Genomic DNA, 12,500 nt, shown 5'->3' with positions numbered 1-12,500 from the left:
GGATTGACAAGATTGATGCCCATGATGCTCTCTTTTCTCCTCACAAGATGCCTGTCTCTCCTTAAGTTGACCTACTTTCTGAGGTGTTCTCCATCCTACAACAGCCGTAAATTAAATGTGTATGACACCCTTCTGAGGTCCATGCTGCTGGTCCATCCTGAACCTGCCATTAGACGACTCTCAGTGGGAGCAAGCAACCCTTCCTGTAAGACTCGGCGGCCTTGGTGTCCGCACAGCCTCCCGGATTGCTCTACCAGCCTTCATTTCCTCCTCCCATGCATCGCACGACCTCGTAAGAGATATTCTACCTGAAACTCTGAGTGATTCAGCGGGAATATACGATCCTGCTTTCACTGAATGCTCAAATCAGTGGGATGCTCTTGCAGCCCCAGCAATCATTATAGAGCCAACAAAAAACATCATCAGTCCAGCTGGGACCACCTACTAGTGGAAAAAGTAGCTGATGCCATGCTCAGCGCTGCAACATCACACAAGGAGAAAGCCCACCTCAGAGCAGTGCAGCCCCCCATGCATGAGACTTCCTTCTGACAGCACCCATGTCGGCAATGGGCACGCGTCTAAATCCAGAATGCCTTCGTGTAGCAGTGGCCCTCCGCCTTGGTGCCCCAATTCACACTGAATACAAGTGTATTTGCAACAGGGCGGAAGCAGACCAATATAGACTGTATAGTTACATTGCAGAAGCACAAAGGGCTGGGATGCAAGACACAACGAGGTCAATGACATCATCAAGAGGAGCTTCGTCTCAGCTCAGTGCCCAGCGGAGAGAGAACCTCGCATCGTAGGGGATCAAAACTCAGATGACCCCGTACTTCGCCCTGATTTCATCACTTAGCATCACTTGGATGGCATCACTTTTCCAAACCTTGGAAAATGGGCAAACAGTTGGTGTGGGACTACACATGTGTATCCACCCTGGCTGACACCTTTGTAGACTTCGGTGCTGATCAAGCAGGGGGCGGCCCACCACAGGGAAATAGCAAAATCAGCCAAATACAGGCGATTAAAGGTCAATACCTCTTTGTTCCCATAGCGTCTGAGACGCATGGCCCCTGGGGCAAGAGTGCCTTGGGATTTCTCAAGGAATTGGGCTCCAGGGTCATTGACGTCACCAGAGACCCAAGGGTTGCCAGTTTTTTGTTTCAGTGCCTCAGTGTGGCGATCCAGAGGGGAAATGCCTTGCTGCATCCTCGGTTCCTGTCCTGAAGCAGAGGAGCTTCAAGAGATTCATAACCTTTAAGCACTTTTTGTATCAACCAATGTATATCTTGTAACTATTAAATACATAAAAAAGCACAAAAAAAGGAAGTGGGTGGTAGGAGAAAAGCACACAGAAACAGTATTGGAGGGGACCTAAACATTCCCTCTAATGCGTTATGTGTGGTTTCCTTCGAGGCTAAGGGTCCTCCTTCGTCCAGAAAGAGGTGGTACTCTCTTCCATTTTCATCTAGAAAAAATATATATAAATATATATAATATTTTTTTTTTATTAATACATGAGGTACATCTGCATTAGTGCAGCTGCCCTAGACTATATCTATATAAAGTGGAGTACAGTGTGTCAAAAAAGCTAACTAGGTGATGCTAAAAAATCCCCATCACACAGGATGGTTAGTCATACAGAGGCATGTGATGGGCAGTCTGCACTGGCAGACTCCAGAAGCATTTTAAGGATATCATCAACACAAGATTGAATAAGGTAGCAGTGGTAATAAAAGTCCCCATCTCGCAGGATGGTTAGTCATACAGGACCATATGTTTAGTAGCCTGTACTGGCAAATTTTGGGTACACTGTGAGGATATCTTCAAGAATACGAGAATGAATAAAGTAATTGCAAAGCTCCAAGTACCTCATATATATATAATATATTAAGTTTATAACACGTAGCTCTACGGATCTGTCATGCCACATTACACTTACTCGGATGCCTCTCAATTTTCAGACTCCGTGTTGAAAGACTTCGTGCATTCGAGTGCAGATGCGCCCCCCTTGCGCTTACCTAACACCGCTTACCAAGCACTGTATAGGAGGAGGTAGTGAGGTCGAGCTCTATCTCTGCTCCGCCCACTCTCCTTGGCGTAGCTAATGCGTCATTGCCTGTCTTAAGGTGTGAGGCTTGTCGAAATCTGCACTTAAAGATTTATATGTGAGGGTTGGTATAGGTTATGGTGGAGAAGCGTGTGAAGATCTGCACGATATATGACGTGCGTATAGTGTGTGCATGGTGGTGGTGTGTGTATAGTGTGCGCATGGTGGTGGCGTGCGTATAGTGTGCGCATGGTGGTGGCGTGTGTATAGTGTGCGCATGGTGGTGGCGTGCGTACAAATTGGCGTAACGTGTGGGAACGGTGACGGGGGAATAAGGAGTAAGAATAAAGGTGCGAATATGAGGAGGTGGAAGAGGAGGGGGAAGAAGACGGGGGAAAAGGAGGGGAGGGTGGAGAAAGAGGAGGGGGAAGAGAAGGGGGAAGGATAGAGGATGAGAGTAGGGGGCGGGAGGGAGGGGGTGAAAATGAGGGTGAGGGGAGAGATAAGGAGACAGAAGGAGGAAAAAGGGAGAGAGAGATACCTGGTAGAACTTAACAGTGGTGAGAGGTAATCCTCTCAACTTTTAGATGAAAATCTGTGAATGAGGGGGGGGGAGGGGCGAGTGATCCTAGCACTGGTGGATGATCCTAGCACTGGTGGATGATCCTAGCACTGGTGGATGATCCTAGCACCCACCAGTGCTAGGTGGTAAATACTGTTTCTTTGCCCCACATTGCTGTGGGATGTATACCCACACATACTCGGGAAATACATAAATATATATATGGATGAATACAGTACGAATACAGTCTACACGAATTCGTTCTAAATCGTTAGATTCTCTAATAATTAATATCTAAATTCTGCAGATATTAATGATTGACTGTTTTTTTGTTATACAAATCTTTTTCAAAGCTCTTCGCACTAAGCGCCAACATTTTGGACAATTTTCTGACAATGCACTTTGAATTGTTTTTTTTTTAACTTGCTCATAAATGATATATGTGACATTTTTTTGTTAATTTCTCGAATATTTAGTATAGATTGATAAGTAAATTTGTCCGTAAAGTAACTAAATTCAAAATACACTTTGATTTCCGTGGCAGTCATTCATCTTTCGAGAATATCAGGAGAACTTGATGAGCTTTAATAGTGTTGAAAAAAAAATTACTTAAGTGAAATTCAATTGAATTCCACTTAATTAATTAATTCCCCTGATTACTGTGCTAATCAGCGATGTCCCAGCGGATATATATATACTACATATAGGCTTAAAAGTTAGGGTGTTGATGAGCTTAAGTAATTGAAAAGGAGGGGATGGAGGGAAGGGGGAAGGGGAAGGGGGAAGGGGCAAGGAGGAAGGGGAAGGGGAAAGGGGAAGGTCAAGGGGGGGAAGGGAAAGGGGGTCAGAATGTCCTTGTAGCGAGGGGCGACGAGGGACGTATCGGAGGCCAGGCGGAGGGTTGGGAAAGGTGGTGGAGCTCAGTGTGCCTGTGGCAGTGGTGCGGGCAGGACGTCGTGTGGGTGGACGCTTTCTCTTCCCTCACTCGACATCCCTTCGTAAGGTAAACTTCACTTCTAATAATCTCTTTTTAAGATTTACAGCTATGAATTTTAAAAGGGTTTATTTCTGTATTGCAATCTCTATATGATTCAATGAAGGTTAATCTCGTTTTTTTTTTTCTAAGTAGTTTGAATTACAAGTTTGGGAGAACTGTAACCCAATTCTCAAGTTATTCCTAAATAACTTTCGTCATCGGTCTTGAGTTTAAATGTTTGTTTTAAATTCTTTGTATATTTATTGGGCTTAACATCGCAACTGAAGAAAATTAGAACATCGTGCAGCAATGCTCAGCCTGGCGGCAGCCTGGTCACTGTGGGGGCGGCCTGGTCTCTGTGGGGGCGGCCTGGTCACTGTGGGGTCGGCCTGGTCACTGTAGGGGCGGCCTGGTCACTGTGGGGGCGGCCTGGTCTCTGTGGGGGCGGCCTGGTCACTGTGGGGTCGGCCTGGTCACTGTAGGGGCGGCCTGGTCACTGTGGAGGCGGCCTGGTCACTGTGGAGGCGCCCTCGTCACTGTGGAGGCGGCCTCGTCACTGTGGGGGCGGCCTCGTCACTGTGGGGGCGGCCTGGTCACTGTGGGGGCGCCCTCGTCACTGTGGAGGCGGCCTGGTCACTGTGGAGGGGGCCTGGTCACTGTGGAGGCGGTCTGGTCACTGTGGAGGCGGCCTGGTCACTGTGGAGGCGGCCTGATCACTGTGGGGGCGGCCTTGTCACTGTAGGGACAACCTCGTCACTGTAGGGGCGGCCTCGTCACTGTGGGGGAGGCCTGGTCACTGTAAGGGCGGCCTCGTCACTGTAGGGGCGGCCTCGTCACTGTAGGGGCGGCCTCGTCACTGTAGGGGCGGCCTCGTCACTGTGGGGGCGGCATCGTCACTGTGGGGGCGCCCTCGTCACTGTAGGGGCGGCCTCGTCACTTTGATGGCGGCCTCGTCACTTTGATGGCGGCCTCGTCACTGTAGGGGCGGCCTCGTCACTGTGGTGGCGGCCTCGACACTGTGGGGGCACCCTCGCCACTGTAGGGGCGGCCTCGTCACTGTGGAGGCGGCCGGGTCACTGTGGGTTCGGCCTCGTCACTGTGGAGGCGGCCTGGTCAATGTGGGGGCGGCCTCGTCACTGTGGAGGCGGCCTCGTCACTGTGGAGGCGGCCTGGTCACTGTGGGGGCGCCCTCGTCACTGTGGAGGCGGCCTCGTCACTGTGGGGGCGGCCTCGTCACTGTGGGGGCGGCCTCGTCACTGTGGGGGCGGCCTCGTCACTGTGGGGGCGGCCTCGTCACTGTAGGGGCGGCCTCGTCACTTTGGGGGCGGCCTCGTCACTGTGGGGTTGGGCTCGTCACTGTGGGGGCGCCCTCGTCACTGTGGAGGCGGCCTCGTCACTGTGGGGGCGGCCTCGTCACTGTGGGGGCGGCCTCGTCACTGTAGGGGCGGCCTCGTCACTTTGGGGCGGCCTCGTCACTGTGGGGTTGGCCTCGTCACTGTGGGGGCGCCCTCGTCACTGTGGAGGCGGCCTCGTCACTGTGGGGGCGGCCTCGTCACTGTGGGGGCGGCCTCGTCACTGTGGGGGCGGCCTCGTCACTTTGGGGGCGGCCTCGTCACTGTGGGGTTGGCCTCGTCACTGTGGGGGCGCCCTCGTCACTGTGGAGGCGGCCTCGTCACTGTGGGGGCGGCCTCGTCACTGTGGGGGCGGCCTCGTCACTGTGGGGGCGGCCTCGTCACTGTAGGGGCGGCCTCGTCACTTTGGGGGCGGCCTCGTCACTGTAGGGGCGCCCTCGTCACTGTAGGGGCGCCCTCGTCACTGTAGGGGCGGCCTCGTCACTGTAGGGGCGGCCTCGTCACTGTCGGGGTGGCCTCGTCACTGTGGGGGCGCCCTCGTCACTGTAGTGGCGGCCTCGTCACTTTGGGGGCGGCCTCGTCACTGAAGGGGCGCCCTCGTCACTGTAGGGGCGCCCTCGTCACTGTAGGGGCGGCCTCGTCACTGTAGGGGCGGCCTCGTCACTGTCGGGGTGGCCTCGTCACTGTGGGGTTGGCCTCGTCACTGTGGGGGCGCCCTCGTCACTGTGGGGGCGGCCTCGTCACTGTGGGGGCGGCCTCGTCACTGTGGGGGCGGCCTCGTCACTGTAGGGGCGGCCTCGTCACTGTGGGGGCGGCCTCGTCACTGTAGGGGCGCCCTCGTCACTGTAGGGGCGCCCTCGTCACTGTAGGGGCGGCCTCGTCACTGTAGGGGCGGCCTCGTCACTGTCGGGGTGGCCTCGTCACTGTGGGGGCGCCCTCGTCACTGTAGTGGCGGCCTCGTCACTTTGGGGGCGGCCTCGTCACTGAAGGGGCGCCCTCGTCACTGTAGGGGCGCCCTCGTCACTGTAGGGGCGGCCTCGTCACTGTAGGGGCGGCCTCGTCACTGTCGGGGTGGCCTCGTCACTGTGGGGGCTGCCTTGTCACTGTAGGGGCGCCCTCGTCACTGTAGGGGCGCCCTCGTCACTGTAGGGGCGGCCTCGTCACTGTAGGGGCGGCCTCGTCACTGTCGGGGTGGCCTCGTTACTGTGGGGGCGCCCTCGTCACTGTAGGGGCGGCCTCGTCACTTTGGGGGCGGCCTCGTCACTGAAGGGGCGCCCTCGTCACTGTAGGGGCGCCCTCGTCACTGTAGGGGTGGCTTCGTCACTGTAGGGGCGGCCTCGTCACTGTCGGGGTGGCCTCGTCACTGTGGGGGCGGCCTTGTCACTGTAGGGGCGCCCTCGTCACTGTAGGGGCGGCCTCGTCACTGTAGGGGCGGCCTCGTCACTGTCGGGGCGGCCTCGTCATTGTGGGGGCGGCCTCGTCACTGTAGGGGCGCCCTCGTCACTGTAGGGGCGGCCTCGTCACTGTAGGGGCGGCCTCGTCACTGTCGGGGCGGCCTCGACACTGTGGGGGCGCCCTCGTCACTGTGGGGGCGGTCTCGTCACTGTAGGGGCGGCCTCGTCACTGTAGGGGCGCCCTCGTCACTGTAGGTGCGGCCTCGTCACTGTAGAGGCGGCCTCGTCACTGTAGGGGCCGCCTCGTCACTGTAGAGGCAGCCTCGTCACTGTAGGTGCGGCCACGTCACTGCGGGGGCGCCCTCGTCACTGTAGGGGCGGTCTCGTCACTGTAGGGGCGGCCTCGTCACTGTATGGGCGGCCTCGTCATTGTAGGGGCGGCCTCGTCACTGTAGGGGCGGCCTCGTCACTGTAGGGGCGGCTTCGTCACTGTAGGGGCGGCCTCGTCACTGTAGGAGCGGCCTCGTCACTGTAGGTGCGGCCTCGTCACTGTAGGGGCACCCTCGTCACTGTAGGGGCGGTTTCGTCACTGTAGGGGCGGCCTCGTCACTGTAGGGGCGGCCTCGTCACTGTGGGGGCGGCCTCGTCACTGTAGAGGCGCCCTCGTCATTGTAGGGGCGGCCTTGTCACTGTAGGGGCGGCCTCGTCACTGTGGGCGTGGCCTCGTCACTGTGGGCGTGGCCTCGTCACTGTGGGGGTGGCCTCGTCACTGTCGGGGTGGCCTCGTCACTGTGGGGGCGGCCTTGTCACTGTAGGGGCGCCCTCGTCACTGTAGGGGCGGCCTCGTCACTGTAGGGGCGGCCTCGTCACTGTGGGGGCGGCCTCGTCATTGTGGGGGCGGCCTCGTCACTGTAGGGGCGCCCTCGTCACTGTAGGGGCGGCCTCGTCACTGTAGGGGCGGCCTCGTCACTGTCGGGGCGGCCTCGACACTGTGGGGGCGCCCTCGTCACTGTGGGGGCGGCCTCGTCACTGTAGGGGCGCCCTCGTCACTGTAGGGGCGGCCTCGTCACTGTAGGGGCGCCCTCGTCACTGTAGGTGCGGCCTCGTCACTGTAGAGGCGGCCTCGTCACTGTAGGGGCGGCCTCGTCACTGTAGAGGCAGCCTCGTCACTGTAGGTGCGGCCACGTCACTGCGGGGGCGCCCTCGTCACTGTAGGGGCGGTCTCGTCACTGTAGGGGCGGCCTCGTCACTGTATGGGCGGCCTCGTCATTGTAGGGGCGGCCTCGTCACTGTAGGGGCGGCCTCGTCACTGTAGGGGCGGCTTCGTCACTGTAGGGGCTGCCTCGTCACTGTAGGAGCGGCCTCGTCACTGTAGGTGCGGCCTCGTCACTGTAGGGGCACCCTCGTCACTGTAGGGGCGGTTTCGTCACTGTAGGGGCGGCCTCGTCACTGTAGGGGCGGCCTCGTCACTGTGGGGGCGGCCTCGTCACTGTAGAGGCGCCCTCGTCATTGTAGGGGCGGCCTCGTCACTGTAGGGGCGGCCTCGTCACTGTGGGCGTGGCCTCGTCACTGTGGGCGTGGCCTCGTCACTGTGGGGGTGGCCTCGTCACTGTGGGGGCGGCCTCGTCACTGTAGGGGCGGCCTCGTCACTGTCGGGGCGGCCTCGTCATTGTCGGGGTGGCCTCGTCACTGTAGGGGCACACTCGTCTCTGTAGGGGCGGCCTCGAAATTGTAGGGGCACTCTCGTCACTGTATGGGCGCCCGCGTCACTGTAGAGGCGGCCTCGTCACTGTAGGGGCGGCCTCGTCACTGTAGAGGCGGCTTCGTCACTGTAGGGGCACCCTCGTCACTGTAGGGGCACCCTTGTCACTGTAAGGGCGGCCTCGTCACTGTAGGGGCGCCCTCGTTACTGTAAGGGCGCCCTCGTCACTGTAGGGGTGCCCTCTATGTAGAGGCGGTCTCGTCACTGTAGGGGCGGCCTCGTCACTGTAGGGGCGCTCTCGTCTCTGTAGAGGCGGCCTCGTCACTGTAGAAGCGCCCTCGTCACTGTAGGGGCGCCCTCGTCACTGTAGGGGCGGCCTCGTCACTGTAGAGGCGCCCTCGACACTGTAGGGGCGCCGTCGTCACTGTAGGGGCGGCCTCGTCACTGTAGGGGCGGCCTCGTCACTGTCGGGGCGGCCTCGACACTGTGGGGGCGCCCTCGTCACTGTGGGGGCGGCCTCGTCATTGTGGGGGCGGCCTCGTCACTGTAGGGGCGCCCTCGTCACTGTAGGGGCGGCCTCGTCACTGTAGGGGCGGCCTCGTCACTGTCGGGGCGGCCTCGACACTGTGGGGGCGCCCTCGTCACTGTGGGGGCGGTCTCGTCACTGTAGGGGCGCCCTCGTCACTGTAGGGGCGGCCTCGTCACTGTAGGGGCGCCCTCGTCACTGTAGGTGCGGCCTCGTCACTGTAGAGGCGGCCTCGTCACTGTAGGGGCGGCCTCGTCACTGTAGAGGCAGCCTCGTCACTGTAGGTGCGGCCACGTCACTGCGGGGGCGCCCTCGTCACTGTAGGGGCGGTCTCGTCACTGTAGGGGCGGCCTCGTCACTGTATGGGCGGCCTCGTCATTGTAGGGGCGGCCTCGTCACTGTAGGGGCGGCCTCGTCACTGTAGGGGCGGCTTCGTCACTGTAGGGGCTGCCTCGTCACTGTAGGAGCGGCCTCGTCACTGTAGGTGCGGCCTCGTCACTGTAGGGGCACCCTCGTCACTGTAGGGGCGGTTTCGTCACTGTAGGGGCGGCCTCGTCACTGTAGGGGCGGCCTCGTCACTGTGGGGGCGGCCTCGTCACTGTAGAGGCGCCCTCGTCATTGTAGGGGCGGCCTCGTCACTGTAGGGGCGGCCTCGTCACTGTGGGCGTGGCCTCGTCACTGTGGGCGTGGCCTCGTCACTGTGGGGGTGGCCTCGTCACTGTGGGGGCGGCCTCGTCACTGTAGGGGCGGCCTCGTCACTGTCGGGGCGGCCTCGTCATTGTCGGGGTGGCCTCGTCACTGTAGGGGCACACTCGTCTCTGTAGGGGCGGCCTCGAAATTGTAGGGGCACTCTCGTCACTGTATGGGCGCCCGCGTCACTGTAGAGGCGGCCTCGTCACTGTAGGGGCGGCCTCGTCACTGTAGAGGCGGCTTCGTCACTGTAGGGGCACCCTCGTCACTGTAGGGGCACCCTTGTCACTGTAAGGGCGGCCTCGTCACTGTAGGGGCGCCCTCGTCACTGTAAGGGCGCCCTCGTCACTGTAGGGGTGCCCTCTATGTAGAGGCGGTCTCGTCACTGTAGGGGCGGCCTCGTCACTGTAGGGGCGCTCTCGTCTCTGTAGAGGCGGCCTCGTCACTGTAGAAGCGCCCTCGTCACTGTAGGGGCGCCCTCGTCACTGTAGGGGCGGCCTCGTCACTGTAGAGGCGCCCTCGACACTGTAGGGGCGCCGTCGTCACTGTAGGGGCGCCCTCGTCACTGTGGCGGCCACTTTAACCACTTACGTCAGACCAATCCTGGAGTATGCAGCTCCAGCTTGGAGTCCATACCCAGTTAAACAAAAAACAAAGTTGGAGAAGATTCAGAGGTATGCCACCAAACTAGTCCCGGAACTGAGAGGTATGAGCTACGAGGAAAGTCTAAGGGAGCTAAACCTCACGTTCCTGGAAAACTGAAGAGTAAGGATAGACATGATAACCACCTACAAAATTCTCATAGGGTAATTGACAGGGTGGACAAAGAAAAACTCTTCAGCACGGGCTGAACGCGAACAAGGGGACACAAATGGAAACCGAGTACCCAAATGAGCCACAGAAACATTAGAAAAGTTTTTTTCTGTGTCAGAGTAGACAGTAAATGGAAGGCATTAGGCAGTGATGTGGTGGAGGCTGACTCCATACACAGTTTCAAGTGCAGATTTGATAGAGCCCAATAAGCTCAAGAATCTGTTCACCAGGTGAGAGGCGGGACCAAAGAGCCAGAGCTCAACTCTCGCAAGGACAACTAGGTAAGCAACTAGGTAAGACACACACGTGACCCACACACACGTGACTCACACACACGTGACTCACACACACGTGACCCACACACACGTGACTCACACACGTCAGAAGGAACTATAGTGTAAGTCGCCAATAAATGGCAAACACGCCACGAAAACCTTGTCGACGCCGAATCAATAAATGACATACGTAAATAACGACATGAAGAGCGGGAGAGGGGAGTCATTGTATTCATCTTCTAATGGGTCGAAAGGCGGGTCTTAGGAGCTGAGTCGCGACCCCAGCATACACATATAGGTGAGCACACACCCTGGGCTTCACCTTAACAAGCAGTTCCGTCTCGCTCTCCTTATCATCGCAATTGGACTCTCCTCCTCTTCTTTTCCGTTCATGATCACCTTGCTTTCTGTTCCCTGTTCCTCGCACGTTCTTGCTAGTTTCTTTTCCACCACCTTTTCCGTCTGCCCCCTTGGTTTATCTTAGCCCTTACCGTCACTATAGCCCCAATCGCTGCCGTCCTTGCTCGTACTGCAAGAAGAGCAGGCAGTAATCGCCCCACTTGATGGCTGTCTGACGGACGAGAGTGGCTTGCGATTTATGGCTGGAGGAGAGAGGGTGATGAGAGTGGGAGGGGGGGGGGAAGAGAGGGAGTGATGATATGAGAGAGAGAGAGAGAGAGAGAGAGAGAGAGAGAGAGAGAGAGAGAGAGAGAGAGAGAGAGAGAGAGAGAGAGAGAGAGAGAGAGAGAGAGGGAGAGAGAGAGAGAGGGAGAGAGAGAGAGGGAGAGGGAGAGAGAGAGAGGGAGAGGGAGAGGGAGAGACGGTGGGAGAGGGATTTTATCGACTCGTGACTGCTTCCTTGTGACGGCCCGGGACGCCTCCAGTAGCTCCTCTTCGTCTCCACCACCTCACTCAATGGGTGAGGTGGTGGAGACGAGGAGGAGCTCTCTCTCTCTCTCTCTCTCTCTCTCTCTCTCTCTCTCTCTCTCTCTCTCTCTCTCTCTCTCTCTCTCTCTCTCTCTCTCTCTCTCTCTCTCTCTCTCTCTCTCTCTCTCTTTCTCTCTCTCTCTCTCTTCTATTTCCATTTCGTGTCACAATCAATCGCTTTCTCTTCGCCTGCTTTCTCTTTGCTTACTTTAGCGTGTTATCATATTGGTATTGAAATGACTAGAGAGTAACACCAGCCGGCACTCCTGGGGCGAGGCGTCGAGTGCTCCGGTGTGAAGCACTCTCCCAACCACACACCTCGTACCTCACCCGGTGTTCGTCACTCACCCGAGATTCACGAAACAGTTACGCAAACACTTGCGAACCTGTACACCTTTTTCTCAATCTTTGGCGGCTTTGTTTACAATTATTAAACAGTTAATGAGCTCCGAAGCACCAGGAGGCTGTTTATAACAATAACAACAGTTGATTGGGAAGTTTTCATGCTTGTAAACTGTTTAATAAATGTAACCAAAGCCTTCAAAGATTGAGGGAAAGATGTACACGTTCGTAAGTACTTGCGTAACTGCTTCGTGAATCCAGGCGACTACTGTCATACGCCTTCCTCCTGCGCTTAGCGTACGGGAATACTCGTGTAGGGAGGCGTATACGCGATCAGTGACGTCATATTAAAGGAGCCAATGAGCGCTTGTTATTGATCTGGAGGGGACATAATTACCTTAATGAGCTCATCCTACCTGCAGCACCCAACGAGCACTGTGCTGCTCTGGGACACCGCGCACCGTCGTAGTTCACCGTCACTGTGCCGCCATAATCCTGGGTCACAGTACTGAATGCTAATTCAACATCACCTGCTGGTGGACGTTCAATTGCTGGGAAAGTATCGTGTATTTATTTATCTATGTATGTATACACAAGTGTATACATTCATACATGCATACATACGTGATGTGAATGCTTCAGATATAACATCAGCACTACACCTTCTTCATAGGTAAACAACGTTGTCATGACTGGAAAGAGAAAATATCACAGGGATCTGAACACCGCCCGGCGACGTTCGTCCTGCCCGGTGAGTCTAGCGCCCATAGAGACGTCTACACTAGTGAAAACAAAACCAAGACATAACACATACGAAATCCGAAAAGTTTGACGAATTTGTTTTAAGTCTTTATTAAGTTTTTCTTAAATTATATATATATATATATAAAC

At 56.8% G+C, this 12,500-nt stretch overlaps 1 protein-coding gene across 2 annotated transcripts in view; it reads left to right on the top strand.

The window, feature by feature from the left end:
* Positions 1–3,539: 3,539 nt before the first annotated feature.
* LOC123757857 (GTP-binding protein Di-Ras2) overlaps positions 3,540–12,500 on the top strand; it is a 211,372-nt gene continuing 202,411 nt past the window's right edge. Inside the window, exon 1 of one of the 2 annotated variants that reach the window (XM_045741742.2) lies at positions 3,540–3,610. The gene's annotated coding sequence lies outside the window, so the exon portion shown is untranslated. Of the gene's footprint in view, positions 3,616–12,500 lie in introns of both variants that reach the window. The other variant, XM_045741741.2, reaches the window with a different exon arrangement.

Source organism: Procambarus clarkii, chromosome 40, assembly GCF_040958095.1.
Source record: "Procambarus clarkii isolate CNS0578487 chromosome 40, FALCON_Pclarkii_2.0, whole genome shotgun sequence".
NCBI classification, from domain to species: Eukaryota; Metazoa; Arthropoda; class Malacostraca; order Decapoda; family Cambaridae; genus Procambarus; species Procambarus clarkii.
Note: the sequence above shows the minus strand (reverse complement) of the source record. Positions and strands in the feature narration are given on the sequence as shown.